Source organism: Scyliorhinus torazame, chromosome 2 (assembly GCF_047496885.1).
Source record: "Scyliorhinus torazame isolate Kashiwa2021f chromosome 2, sScyTor2.1, whole genome shotgun sequence".
In the NCBI taxonomy this organism is placed as follows: Eukaryota; Metazoa; Chordata; class Chondrichthyes; order Carcharhiniformes; family Scyliorhinidae; genus Scyliorhinus; species Scyliorhinus torazame.
In genome coordinates, this window is record NC_092708.1 from 89111022 (window position 1) to 89123174 (window position 12153).

The 12153-nt window shown below is 50.3% G+C and overlaps 1 protein-coding gene across 2 annotated transcripts in view; it reads left to right on the forward strand.

Moving 5' to 3' along the window:
• csrnp3 (cysteine-serine-rich nuclear protein 3) overlaps window positions 1-12153 on the forward strand; it is a 411396-nt gene that overhangs the window by 190936 nt on the left and 208307 nt on the right. The window contains exon 2 of one of the 2 annotated variants that reach the window (XM_072473855.1): window positions 5382-5456. The exons of the other annotated variant lie outside the window; for it this stretch is intronic. The gene's annotated coding sequence lies outside the window, so the exon portion shown is untranslated. The remainder of the gene's footprint in view (window positions 1-5381; window positions 5457-12153) is intronic. 2 annotated transcript variants of the gene reach the window in all.

A 12153-nucleotide genomic window follows, 5' to 3' on the forward strand; every position in this document is an offset into this window, starting at 1 on the left:
AGGCAGCGTTTTAGGGCTTTTGAGCAGTGCGGGAGGGGAAATTCCATGAGGGGGCGCATGCGTTCGGGGTCGGGGCCTATTATCCCATTGCGCACTACATATCCCAAGATGGCTAGCCGGTTTGTGCTAAACACGCACTTGTCCTCGTTGTATGTGAGGTTCAAGGCTTTAGCGGTCTGGAGGAATTTTTGGAGGTTGGCGTCGTGGTCCTGCTGATCGTGGCCGCAGATGGTCACGTTGTCGAGGTACGGGAACGTGGCCTGCAACCCGTGTTGATCAACCATTCGGTCCATCTCTCGTTGGAAGACCGAGACCCCGTTTGTGACGCCAAATGGGACCCTTAGGAAGTGGTATAATCGCCCGTCTGCCTCGAAGGCTGTGTACTTGCGGTCACTTGGGCGGATGGGGAGCTGATGGTAGGCGGACTTGAGGTCCACGGTAGAGAAGACCTTATATTGGGCAATCCGATTGACCATGTCGGATATGCGGGGGAGAGGGTACGCATCTAGTTGTGTGTACCTGTTGATGGTCTGGCTATAGTCTATGACCATCCTTTGCTTCTCCCCTGTCTTTACTACTACCACTTGTGCTCTCCAGGGACTGTTGCTGGCCTGGATTATGCCTTCCTTCAGTAGCCGCTGGACTTCGGACCGAATGAATGTCCGGTCCTGGGCGCTGTACCGTCTGCTCCTAGTGGCGACGGGTTTGCAATCCGGGGTGAGGTTTGCAAACAAGGATGGGGGCTCAACATTGAGGGTTGCGAGGCCGCAGATAGTGAGTGGGGGTATTGGGCCGCCGAATTGAAAAGTTAGGCTCTGCAGGTTGCACTGGAAATCTAATCCCAGTAATGTGGGCGCGCAGAGTTGGGGAAGGACGTAGAGCCTGTAGTTTTTAAACTCCCTCCCTTGCACCGTTAGGGTCACTATGCAGAAGCCTTTAATCTGTACGGAGTGGGATCCTGCAGCTAGGGAAATCTTTTGCGCACTGGGACGGATGGTCAAAAAACAGCATCTTACCGTGTCGGGGTGGATGAAGCTTTCCGTGCTCACGGAGTCGACCAGGCATGGTGTCTCGTGCCCGTTTATCAGCACCGTTGTCGTCGTCTGGAGCGTCCGGGGACATGCTTGGTCCAGCGTCATTGAGGCCAGACATGATCGTAGTGTTTGAGCGTCTTCCTCGAACCCCGTGGAGCCGTCGACACTGGGGTCCGTTGTTGCCGTCCAAGATGGCGGCGGGGGTGAACAAAATGGCCACCCCCATGCATCGCACATGGCTGGGGGGTCACAAGATGGCGGCGGGGGTGGACAAAATGGCTGTCCCCATGCGTCGCACAGGTCTGGGGGATCCCAAGATGGCGGCGCCCCTCCTCCCCTCGTGGTGGCCGGGACCCAAAATGGCGGCGCCTGCGGGTCGCACATGGGGCGCTGGGGGGGTTGGGGAGCGTCAGAAACGCGCAGATCGCCTTGTTCTCCGGGGACAGCGGTAGTCGGGACCCAAACTGGTTGCGCCTGTGGGTCGTACATGGGGCGCTGGACAGCGGTGGCCGGGACCCAAACTGGTTGCGCCTGCGGGTCGTACATGGGGCGCTGGGGGGGGGGGGGGGTTGGGGAGCGTTAGAAGCGCGCAGGAATCCTTGTTCGCCGGGGACCGCGGCGACCTCCCGGGACCGGCACACAATGGCCCTTTTTCCCGCAGCTCTTACAAGTCGCTGCGCGGGCCGGGCAGCACTGCCGGGGGTGTTTCGCCTGGCCGCAGAAATAGCAGCGGGCTCCCCCGGGACGACTTGGCGTCTGAACCACGCAAGCCTGTGGGGTGGGGGGGGTTTGTCGCGACGGGGGTCCACGGAGCCCAAGGGGCTGCCGCGCGGTCGGGGCCGTAGGCGCGGGCGTTTCGCGCGGCCACATCTAGTGAGGCTGCAAGGGCCCGTGCCTCTGAGAGTCCTAGCGACTCTTTTTCTAAAAGTCTTTGGCGGATTTGGGAAGAGTTCATACCAGCCACAAAAGCATCACGCATTAACATGTCCGTGTATTCATTTACGTTCACCGGCGGGCAGCTGCAGGCCCGTCCCAAAATTAGTAGCGCGGCGTAGAAATCATCTATCGATTCTCCGGGACTTTGCCGTCTCATTGCGAGTTGGTAGCGTGCGTAGATCTGGTTCACTGGGCGAACAGAGATGCTTTTTAGTGCTGTGAACGCCGTCTGGTAATCCTCTGCGTCTTCGATGAGAGGGAAAATTTCCGGGCTTACCCTCGAGTGCAGGACCTGTAGTTTCTGGTCTTCTGTGACCCGGCCGGGGGCCGTTCTGAGGTAGGCCTCGAAACAAGTCTGCCAGTGTTTGGAAACTGCTGCTGAGTTCACTGCGTTGGGCTGATCCTCAGGCATTCCGGGATGATCCTGAGCTCCATAGTTCTTTTAAGCACGCTTAATAAATTGTAGCGCACAAAGACTCACGAGAGACGAATAGAGATGAAGTCGATGAGGCTTTATGAAGCGTGACTTGTTCCCCGCAGTTCAGTAGCTGACTGGCCTACGGGGGAGAACTCCAGGTTCTTATACTCCGCCTTCAGGGCGGAGCTAGAGGTCAACAGCCAACCAGGACCCGGGATCTGTCAGCCAATGACATCACGGCTTCACAGTCCCACATGACCCCTAATGCATACTACCACATTCACCCCTTGTTAAAAATGAACCCGGCGGGGTGGTGCTTTGTATGGTGGTAAGGGTTTACAAGGCTGGTCCTGGGAGGAAGACTTTTGCATGTACAGAGGGTTTTTTTTTTTTTGTTTTGAACTATTTACAGTAAAAGGGGGAAAAGGAAAACGTTCTCGTTACAGTCCACAATATAGTAGTGTTACATTGATGCCACAAGTCGGTCGGGCGGTCTGGTCATCCTCGTCGATCGCCTCGGCCCCGGTGGTGGTGCTTGTTCCCTTGTCTGTCAAAAAATTACCTAACTCTGTCGTGAATAAATACAGCGACCCAGCCTCTGCTGCTTTTTGGGGCAGAGAATTCCACAAACTCATGACCCTCTAAAATTTCTCCTCGTCTCCATATTAAAAGGGGGACCTCTTATTCTTAAACGGTGTCTCCTCGTTCTTATCTCCCCCACAAGAGAAAACATCCTCTTTGTATCCACCCAAATTCCCTCAACCTTACAAGACCATAAGACATAGCAGGCCATTCGGCCTATCGAATCTGCTCTGCCATTCAGTGAGATCATGAATGATCTGACATGATAATCCTCAACTCTACCATCCCGCCTTATCCCCATAACCCTTGATTCAACGACTGATTAAAAATCTGTCTATCTCAGCTTTGAACATGCTTAATGATGCAGCCTCTACAGCCCTAGACGGTAAAAAAAAATCCACAGATTCACTACCTTCTGAGAGAAGTAATTCCTCCTCATTTCTATCTCAAATATGCAACCCCTTACCCTGGGATTATGCCCTCTGATCCCAGAATCTCCCAAAAGGGGAAACAACCTCTCAGTATCAACCCTGTCAAGCCCCCTGAAAATCTTGGGTGGGATTCTCCGACCCCCCGCCGGGTTGGAGAATCGGCGGGGGGGGTGGCGTGAATCCCGCCCTTGCCGGCTGCTGACTTCTCCGTGGTCGGGGATTTGGCTGGGGCGGGAATCGCGCCGGTCGGGGGCCGTTGGCAGCGGCCCCCCCCGGCGATTCTCCGGCCCGTGATGGGCCCAGCGGCCGCCCGTTTTACGGCGGTCCCGCTGGCGTAAATTAGAGTACGTACTTACCGACGGGACCTGGCTCTGCGGGCAGCCTCCGGGGTCCTCGCGGGGGGGGGGGGGGGGTGGATGGATCTGGCCCCGGGGGGTGCCCCCACAGTGGCCTGGCTCACAGTCGGGGCCCACCGATCCGCGGGCGGGCCTGTGCTGTGGGGGCACTCTATTATTCCGCACCGGCGGCTGTACCGGTCCACCATTGCCGGTGCGGCGACGAACCCCTCTGCACATGCACTGGGATAATGCCAGCACACACTGGCGCTCCCGCGCATGCGCCAACTCGCGCCGGCCGGCGGAGGCTCTTCGGCGCCGTCTGGCGCGGTGCGAACCACTCCAGTGCCGGCCTAGCCCTTGAAGGTGCGGCCCGATGCCGGAGTGGTTCACGCCACTCCTTCACGCGTGGCACGGAGTGGCACGCCCAGCCGGTTTCCGAAGAATCCCGCCCCAGTCCCGTCTCAATAAGATAGCCTCTCATTCTTCTAAGCTCCATGATTAAAGGCACAACCTACTTATCCTCTCCTCATAGGAAAATCCCCCCCATATCCAGGCTCAAGCTAGTGAACATTCTTTGGACTGCCTTCAATGCCAGTATATCTTTCCTTGGATAAGGTGCCCAAACTTGTTCACAGTATCCCAGGTACAGTCTAACTAGTGCCTTGTATAGTTTTAGAAAGATTTCCCTTTTCGTATACTCCATTCCTACCTATCTTGGTGTCATGTGCAAATTTAGCTATCATATATTTTCATCCAATTCATTGCAAATAGTTGAGGCCCCAGCACTCATCCCTGTGACACTCCACGAGTTAGAGCCCCTTAGTGTCCAGGGATGTCCCAAGTTAGGTGGGGTTATGGGGATTGGACGGGTGAGTGGATATGGGTAGAGTGCTCTTTCAAAGGGTCGGTGCAATCTTGATGGGCCAAATGGCCTCCTGTACTGTAGGGATTCTACTCTATTCATCCATTTATTCTCTCTCTCTCATTCTCTCCACCTTTCCCTCCTCCTCTCCTTCCTTTCATGCTTTTTAAATTGGCTGAGTCTCTTTTTCCCTACATGCTATTTCTGAATCATTGATAATCGACTCTTTCTCCCTTCATGCTTTTTAACTCGCTGGGTTTGTCACTCTCTCCCTCCCTTTGTGTTCTTTTTAAACTGGCTGGATCCTTCTCAGATATATTTTGCAATGAAATGAAGTGTCACAAAAGTGATAGTATCCTGTATAAATATGTTCCATGCAACAGATACAGCAATTGATATTTACTCTATGTTCCAAAGATGAAAGGCAAATATTTAGATGTTATTACAATTCTTAGCCTGACCCTTTCTTGCGGCTACTGTGGAAGTTATTGGCTGCTTTATTTGGTTTGTGTCAAAGCAGGGATGAATAATGCTCATTTTTTGAATCTGCAAAGCAGCTTAGAGCAGGCACAGAGGGCAGCATGGAAGGTGAGATTCTCTGTGATGCCTGCAGCCATGACTGCACCCAACAGCATTAACAGCTATTCTGGTTAAATTGAAAATTACAAGCTAGTACAAGTTAATTTGACTTGCATCTGATTGAAAAATGCTGAAACATTTTATCTTATTACTTTAGGGATCAAATTTGGATTGTACTGATCGGTTGTTTTCCTGTTGCAGATTTTTCAGTTCACATCAGTTTGTGTGTGAGATGACATGGAATTACTTTTGCACACAAGAACAACAGGCATTCAGGTCAGCTCAATTCCAGAAAACATTTCAAACCAAATGAACCCTTTACTGCTGCTAATTGTGCTTTCTAGATTTAAAACGTGTGCTTTTGTTTGAAACCACTGTAAATTCTTTATAAATCCAGATATAAGTAAAGGCATAACACAAGGTATGTGAAGAGAACAAAATTGGTGAAGACAAATGTCTCCCTTACAGTGAGAAACAGGGGAATTTATAATTTAGAATGGGGGGAAGAAAAGTGGCTGAGCAACTAAACACATCATTTGATTCTGTCTTCACAAATGAGGACACAAATAAGATACCAGAAATGTTGGGGAACGCAAGATTTAGTGAGAGGGAGGAACTGAAGGAGATCAATATTTGTAGAGAAATGGTGTTTGCGAAATTAATGGGTTAAAGGCTGATCCCCAGGGCCTGATCATTTACATCCTACTGTACTTAAGGAAGTGGCTCTAGAAATAGTGGATGCATTGGTGGTCATCTCCCAGGATTCTACAGACTCTGGATCAGTTCCTGCAGATTGGAGATAGAACATAGAACATAGAAAATACAGCACAGAACAGGCCCTTCGGCCCACGATGTTGTGCCGAACCTTTGTCCTAGATTAATCATAGATTATCATTGAATTTACAGTGCAGAAGGAGGCCATTCGGCCCTTTGAGTCTGCACCGGCTCTTGAAAAGAGCACCCTACTCAAACTCAACACCTTCACCCAACACCAAGGGCAATTTGGACATTAAGGGCAATTTATCATTGGCCAATTCACCTAACCCACACATCTTTGGATTGTGGGAGGAAACCGGAGCACCCGGAGGAAACCCACGCAGACACGGGGAGGACGTGCAGACTCCGCACAGTCAGTGACCCAAGCCGGAATCGAACCTGGGACCCTGGAGCTGTGAAGCAATTGTGTTATCCACAATGCTACCGTGCTGCCCTTGAGAACAAATAAATCTACACTATATCATTTAACCGTAATCCATGTACCTATCCAATAGCTGCTTGAAGGTCCCTAATGTTTCCGACTCAACTACTTCCACAGGCAGTGCATTCCATGCCCCCACTACTCTCTGGGTAAAGAACCTACCTCTGATATCCCTCCTATATCTTCCACCTTTCACCTTAAATTTATGTCCCCTTGTAATGGTTTGTTCCACCCGGGGAAAAAGTCTCTGACTGTCTACTCTATCTATTCCCCTGATCATCTTATAAACCTCTATCAAGTCGCCCCTCATCCTTCTCCGTTCTAATGAGAAAAGGCCTAGCACCCTCAACCTTTCCTCGTAAGACCTACTCTCCATTCCAGGCAACATCCTGGTAAATCTTCTTTGCACCTTTTCCAAAGCTTCCACATCCTTCCTAAAATGAGGCGACCAGAACTGTACACAGTACTCCAAATGTGGCCTTACCAAAGTTTTGTACAGCTGCATCATCACCTCACGGCTCTTAAATTCAATCCCTCCAATACATAGCTAATGTAACTCCACTATTTAAAAAGGGAGGTAGTGAGAAAACCGGGAATTATGGACTAGTAAGTCTGACATCAATAGTGGGAAAAATTCTAGAATCCATCATCATAGATTTTATAGCAGATTACTTGGAAAACAATGGCAGGATCAGACAGAGTCAGCATGGATTTATGAAGGGAAAATCACACTGAACAAATTTGTTGGAATTCTTCGAGGGTGAAACTAGTAGTCAGTGGATGTGGTTTATTTGGACTTTCAGAAGGTGTTTGACAAAGTCCCATAAGAGATTAGTGTGTAAAATTAAAGTGCATGGGTTTAGGGCAGTATTTTGAGATGAGTAGAAAACTGGTTGTCAGACAGGAAACAAAGAGTAGGAATTAACGGGCCTATTTCAAATCGGCAGACAGTGACTAGTGGGGTGCTTGCAGTGGGGTACCACAGGGATCAGTGCTGGGACCTCAGCTATTTACAATATATATTAATGATTTAGATGAGGGAACAAAATGTCACATTTCGAAATTTGCAGATTGCACAAAGTTGGGTAGGAGGGTGAGCTGTGAGGAGGATGCAGAAATCCTTCAGTGTAATTTGGACAAGTTGAGTGAGTGAGCAAATGAATGGCAGATGCAGTATAATTTGGATAGATGTGAGGTTATCCACATTGGTAGCAAAAAAAGGAAGGCAGACTATTATTTGAATGGCCATAAATTAGGAGTGGGGAATGTGCAACAAAACCTGGGTGTCCTCGTACACCAGTCATTGAAGGTAAGCATGCAGGTGCAGCAGGCTGTAAAGATGGAAAATGTAATGCTGGCCTTCATTGCGAGAGGATTTGAGTATAAGAGCAGGGATGTATTTCTGCAATTGTACAGGACCTTGGTGAGGGCACACCTGAAATATTGTGCGCGGTTTTGGTCTCCTTATCTGAGGAAGGATGTTCTTGCTCTAGAGGAATGCAGCAAAGGTTTACCAGACTGATTCCTGGGATGGCGGGACTGACATATGAGGAGAGTATCGAGTCGGTTTGGATTGCATTTGCTGGAGTTCAGAAGAATGAGGGGGGATCTGATAGAAACTTATAAAATTCTAACAGGACTAGACAGGGTAGATGCAGGGAAGATGTTCCCAATGGTGGATTTGTCCAGAACCAGGGGTCACAGTATGAGAATACGGGATAGACTATTTAGGACAGAGATGAGGCAAAACCTCTTCACCCAGAGAGTGGTGAGCCTTTGGAATTTGTTACCACAGGAAGTAGTTGAATCCAAAACATTATATGTTTTCAAGAAGCAGTATAGAATTTGGGGCAATAAGAAAGCAAAGGATATGGAGGGAAGGCAAGATTAGACCATTGAGTTGGATGATCAGCCATGTTCATAATGAATGGCAGAGGAGGTACGAAGGGCCTCCTCCTGCTCCGATTTTCTATGTTTCGAAGGAGATAGACAGAGAAGTACATTGGCATGTTCAATCAGCAAGTTGGCAGTATCCCAAATTTGGATAAACCAGACCGGAATCTCTGTTTTCTATTGCAGAAGAGAGACAGTGGGGTCGGGGAATGGGGAATACAAAGAGGATTTAAATCTAATATTCATGTCAAATTAATAGCGGGGTTTAATATCTCCTTTACCTTAACCAGTGTTAGGGCACAGATTATTCTGTACGCCCACCACAACTACCGTGTATATTTTTCAATTCCTTCCTTTCAGGAAAGCGTCTGATTGTGTTTTTATTTATTATTCATTCATGGGATGTGGCCATTGTTGTTTCTTGGTAGCCACAGGGCAGGATTCTCCAGTCTCATCTGTTGCAGGGCCTGTTGCGAGTGAGAAGTGAAAACGTGACGTTCCAGCCAAAACTTCATTCACTCTCAAGGGCACTGGAAAATCCCAGCTGCTAAAGAGGATGGAAGATTTCATCCACCGTATTTTTATGGTTAGTCTAGTTCAGTTTCTTGTCCATGGTAATAATGGTAACATTGCTAGAGGGGGATTCAACGATGGGAATGTCATTGAATGTCAGGGTGCGATGGTTAGATTCTCTCTTGTTGCAGATGGTCGTTTCCTGGTACTTGTGTGGCACAAATGTTACTTGCCACTTGTCAGCCCAGGCCTGGATATTGTCCAGATCTTGCATTTGGACATGGTCTGCTTCATTATCTGAGGAGTCATGAATTGTGCTGAACATTGTGCAGTCATCAGCAAACTTCCACACTTCTTACCTTATGATGGAAAGAAGGTCATTGATGAATCAGCTGAAGATGGTGGGCCGAGGACACTATCCTGAAAAACTCTCCCTTCAGCATTCCAGAAGTATTTTTGTTGCTCCTCTTTCTCAATGGTAGTAACATCCTTTCAGTCTTAGGCGATTGAACTACATTGAGTACAAAGAACAATACAGCACAGGAACAGGCCCTTCGGCCCTCCAAGCCAATACCGGTCATGATACCACCCTTGGCCAAAACCCTCAACACTACCTAGCGACGTATCGCTCTATACACATCCTATCCATGTATTATCAACATGCCTTTTGAACGCCGTTAATGTACCTGCTTCCACAACCTCCCCTGTCAGCATGTTCCAGGCACTCCTCACCCTCTGCGTAAAAAGCCTGCCTTGGACTTCCGGTGGCGAGGGCGAGCAGGGCGGCCGCAGCAACAAGATCTCCTGCCGGTGGCCGCAATTCGCGGCGATTTCGGGGAAAAATCCGAGTCTTCACGCACCCCCCGACCATCGTCGGCCTTTGGGGCCGTCACAAGCAGCCAGCGGGGCCGGTTAAAAAACCAGCGAAGAACCCCGCGCGGGTGTCGGGCGGCGGGGGCTAAGGCGCTGAGCCCGGCGCGGCGTCGAGGTCAGAGCAGCGGGGCGGAGCTACGAGGAGACTGAGGCGGCAGGCCCGAGGCCAGGGCACTATGTAGGGAGGGTGCTCCACGTCGGATGGCTCCCAGCTAGGAAGAAGAAAGAAGGTTTAAGCCTGGTCCCAGGGGAGCTCTGGGTGAATGCCTGGGCCCCACACCTCAGGAAGGACATACTGGCACTGGAGCGGGTCCAGCGGAGATTCACACGGATGATCCCAGGAATGGTAGGCCTAACATACGATGAATGTCTGAGGATCCTGGGATTATATTCATTGGAGTTTAGGAGGTTGAGGGGAGATCTAATAGAAACTTACAAGATAATGAATGGCTTAGATAGGGTGGATGTAGGGAAGTTTTTTCCATTAGCAGGGGAGACTAGGACCCGGGGGCACAGCCTTAGAATAAAAGGGAGTCACTTTAGAACAGAGATGAGGAGAAATTTCTTCAGCCAGAGAGTGGTGGGTCTGTGGAATTCATTGCCACAGAGGGCGGTGGAGGCCGGGACGTTGAGTGTCTTTAAGACAGAAGTTGATGAAGAGCGGAACTGGAAGAGAGACTGTGGACCGTGTTTGAGTGGCTGAAAAATGTACAAATCTTACAACTTTCTTTTTATTGATTTGTATTGAAATTTACTTCTCTTTGCATTGTTACAGAGTTCAAGTTAATGGCGTTCTGTGTTGCCACGGTTAAATGTTATGTTAGTGAATTGTAGGGGTTGGATTGTTTGGTTTGTTTTGGCGTTTCTTTCTCTGGGACTGGGTGGAAGGGGGCGAGAGGTCTTGGCGGGGGGAGCCACCTGCGCTAGCTAACTAAAGTCAGTTAGTGAACGGAGGTGAGGTGAGAGGAGGGCTGCGGACGTTGGAGCCTGGATAACAGGCTTCCATGGGCCTACGAGGTGAGCAAGAGGGGGTGGAGGGATGGATGTTGGGGGATGTTTTTGTAGGGGGCTTCTTGGGAGGGGGGGAAGGGGTTCGATGTTAACAATGGACAGGGGCAGGTCAGGCTTATGGGGCAGGGCCCGGTGGTATGGTGGATAAGAAATGTGGGGGGGGGAGTGAAAGACCCCCAGTAAGGATAGTCACGTGGAACGTGAGAGGGCTAGGAGGTCCGGTCAAGAGGTCAAGGGTGCGTGCACATCTTAAAAGTTTGAAAGCCGATGTAGCAATGCTGCAGGAGACTCACTTGAGGGTGAAGGACCAGGTGAGACTTAAAAAGGGCTGGGTTAGCCAAGTGTTTCACTCCAGATTTGATGGAAGGGCTCGAGGGGTAGTGGTGTTGGTCAGCAAAAGGGTACGCTTCCAGATGGAGAAGGTGGTGGCAGATCAGGGGGGTAGATATGTGATTGTGGCAGGGACGCTGGAGGGGAGATTAGTAGCGCTGTTAAGTGTATACGGTCCCAATTGGGACGATGTGGGATTCGCGAGGAAGGTGTTTGGAGCTACTCCCGACTTGGACACGCATGAGCTGATTGTGGGGGGGGGACTGGAACCTGGTGCAGAGCCAAGGTTGGACAGATCACGGCCGCTCTCGCTGGTCCCATCGGGGGGGGGGCGAAGGCGCTGGCTGGGCTAATGATGGAAATGGGAGGGGTGGAACCTTGGAGGCTCCTGCACCCAAGGGGACGGCAGTACTCGTTTTTCTCAGCGGTCCATAAGGTATACTCGCGGATCGACTTTTTTGTGGTGGGGAAGGCTTTGCTGGCTGGAGTCAAGGGGTCGGAATACTCTGCAATTGCAGTGTCAGATCACGCTCCACATTGGGTGGATATGGTGCTATCATATCATAGAATTTACAGTGCAGAAGGAGGCCATTCGGCCCATCGGTTCTGCACCGGCTCTTGGAAAGAGCACCCTACCCAAGGTCAACACCGCCACCCTATCACCCATTACCCAGTAACTCCACCCAACACTAAGGGCAATTTTGGACACTAAGGGCAATTTATCATGGCCAATCCACCTAACCTGCACACCTTTGGACTGTGGGAGGAAACCGGAGCACCCGGAGGAAACCCACGTACACACTGGGAGGATGTGCAGACTCCGCACAGACAGTGACCCAAGCCGGAATCTAACCTGGGACCCTGGAGCTGTGAAGCAATTGTGCTATCCACAATGCTACCGTGCTGCTGGAGAAGGGGGCAGCGCAGAGACCGGGGTAGAAACTGGATGTGGGGCTTTTGGGGAACCAAGTGTTCTGTGAGAAAATTGAAAAAGTAATTAAGGAATATGTAGGTTTCAATTGTACGGGTGAGGTGTCGAAGGCAGTCGTCTTGGAGGTTCTAAAGGCGGTGGTGAGGGGTGAGGTAATTTTGTTTAAGGCCAGGGTGGACAAAGAGGAGAGGTTGGAGCGGCAGAGGGTAATAGATGAGATGTTG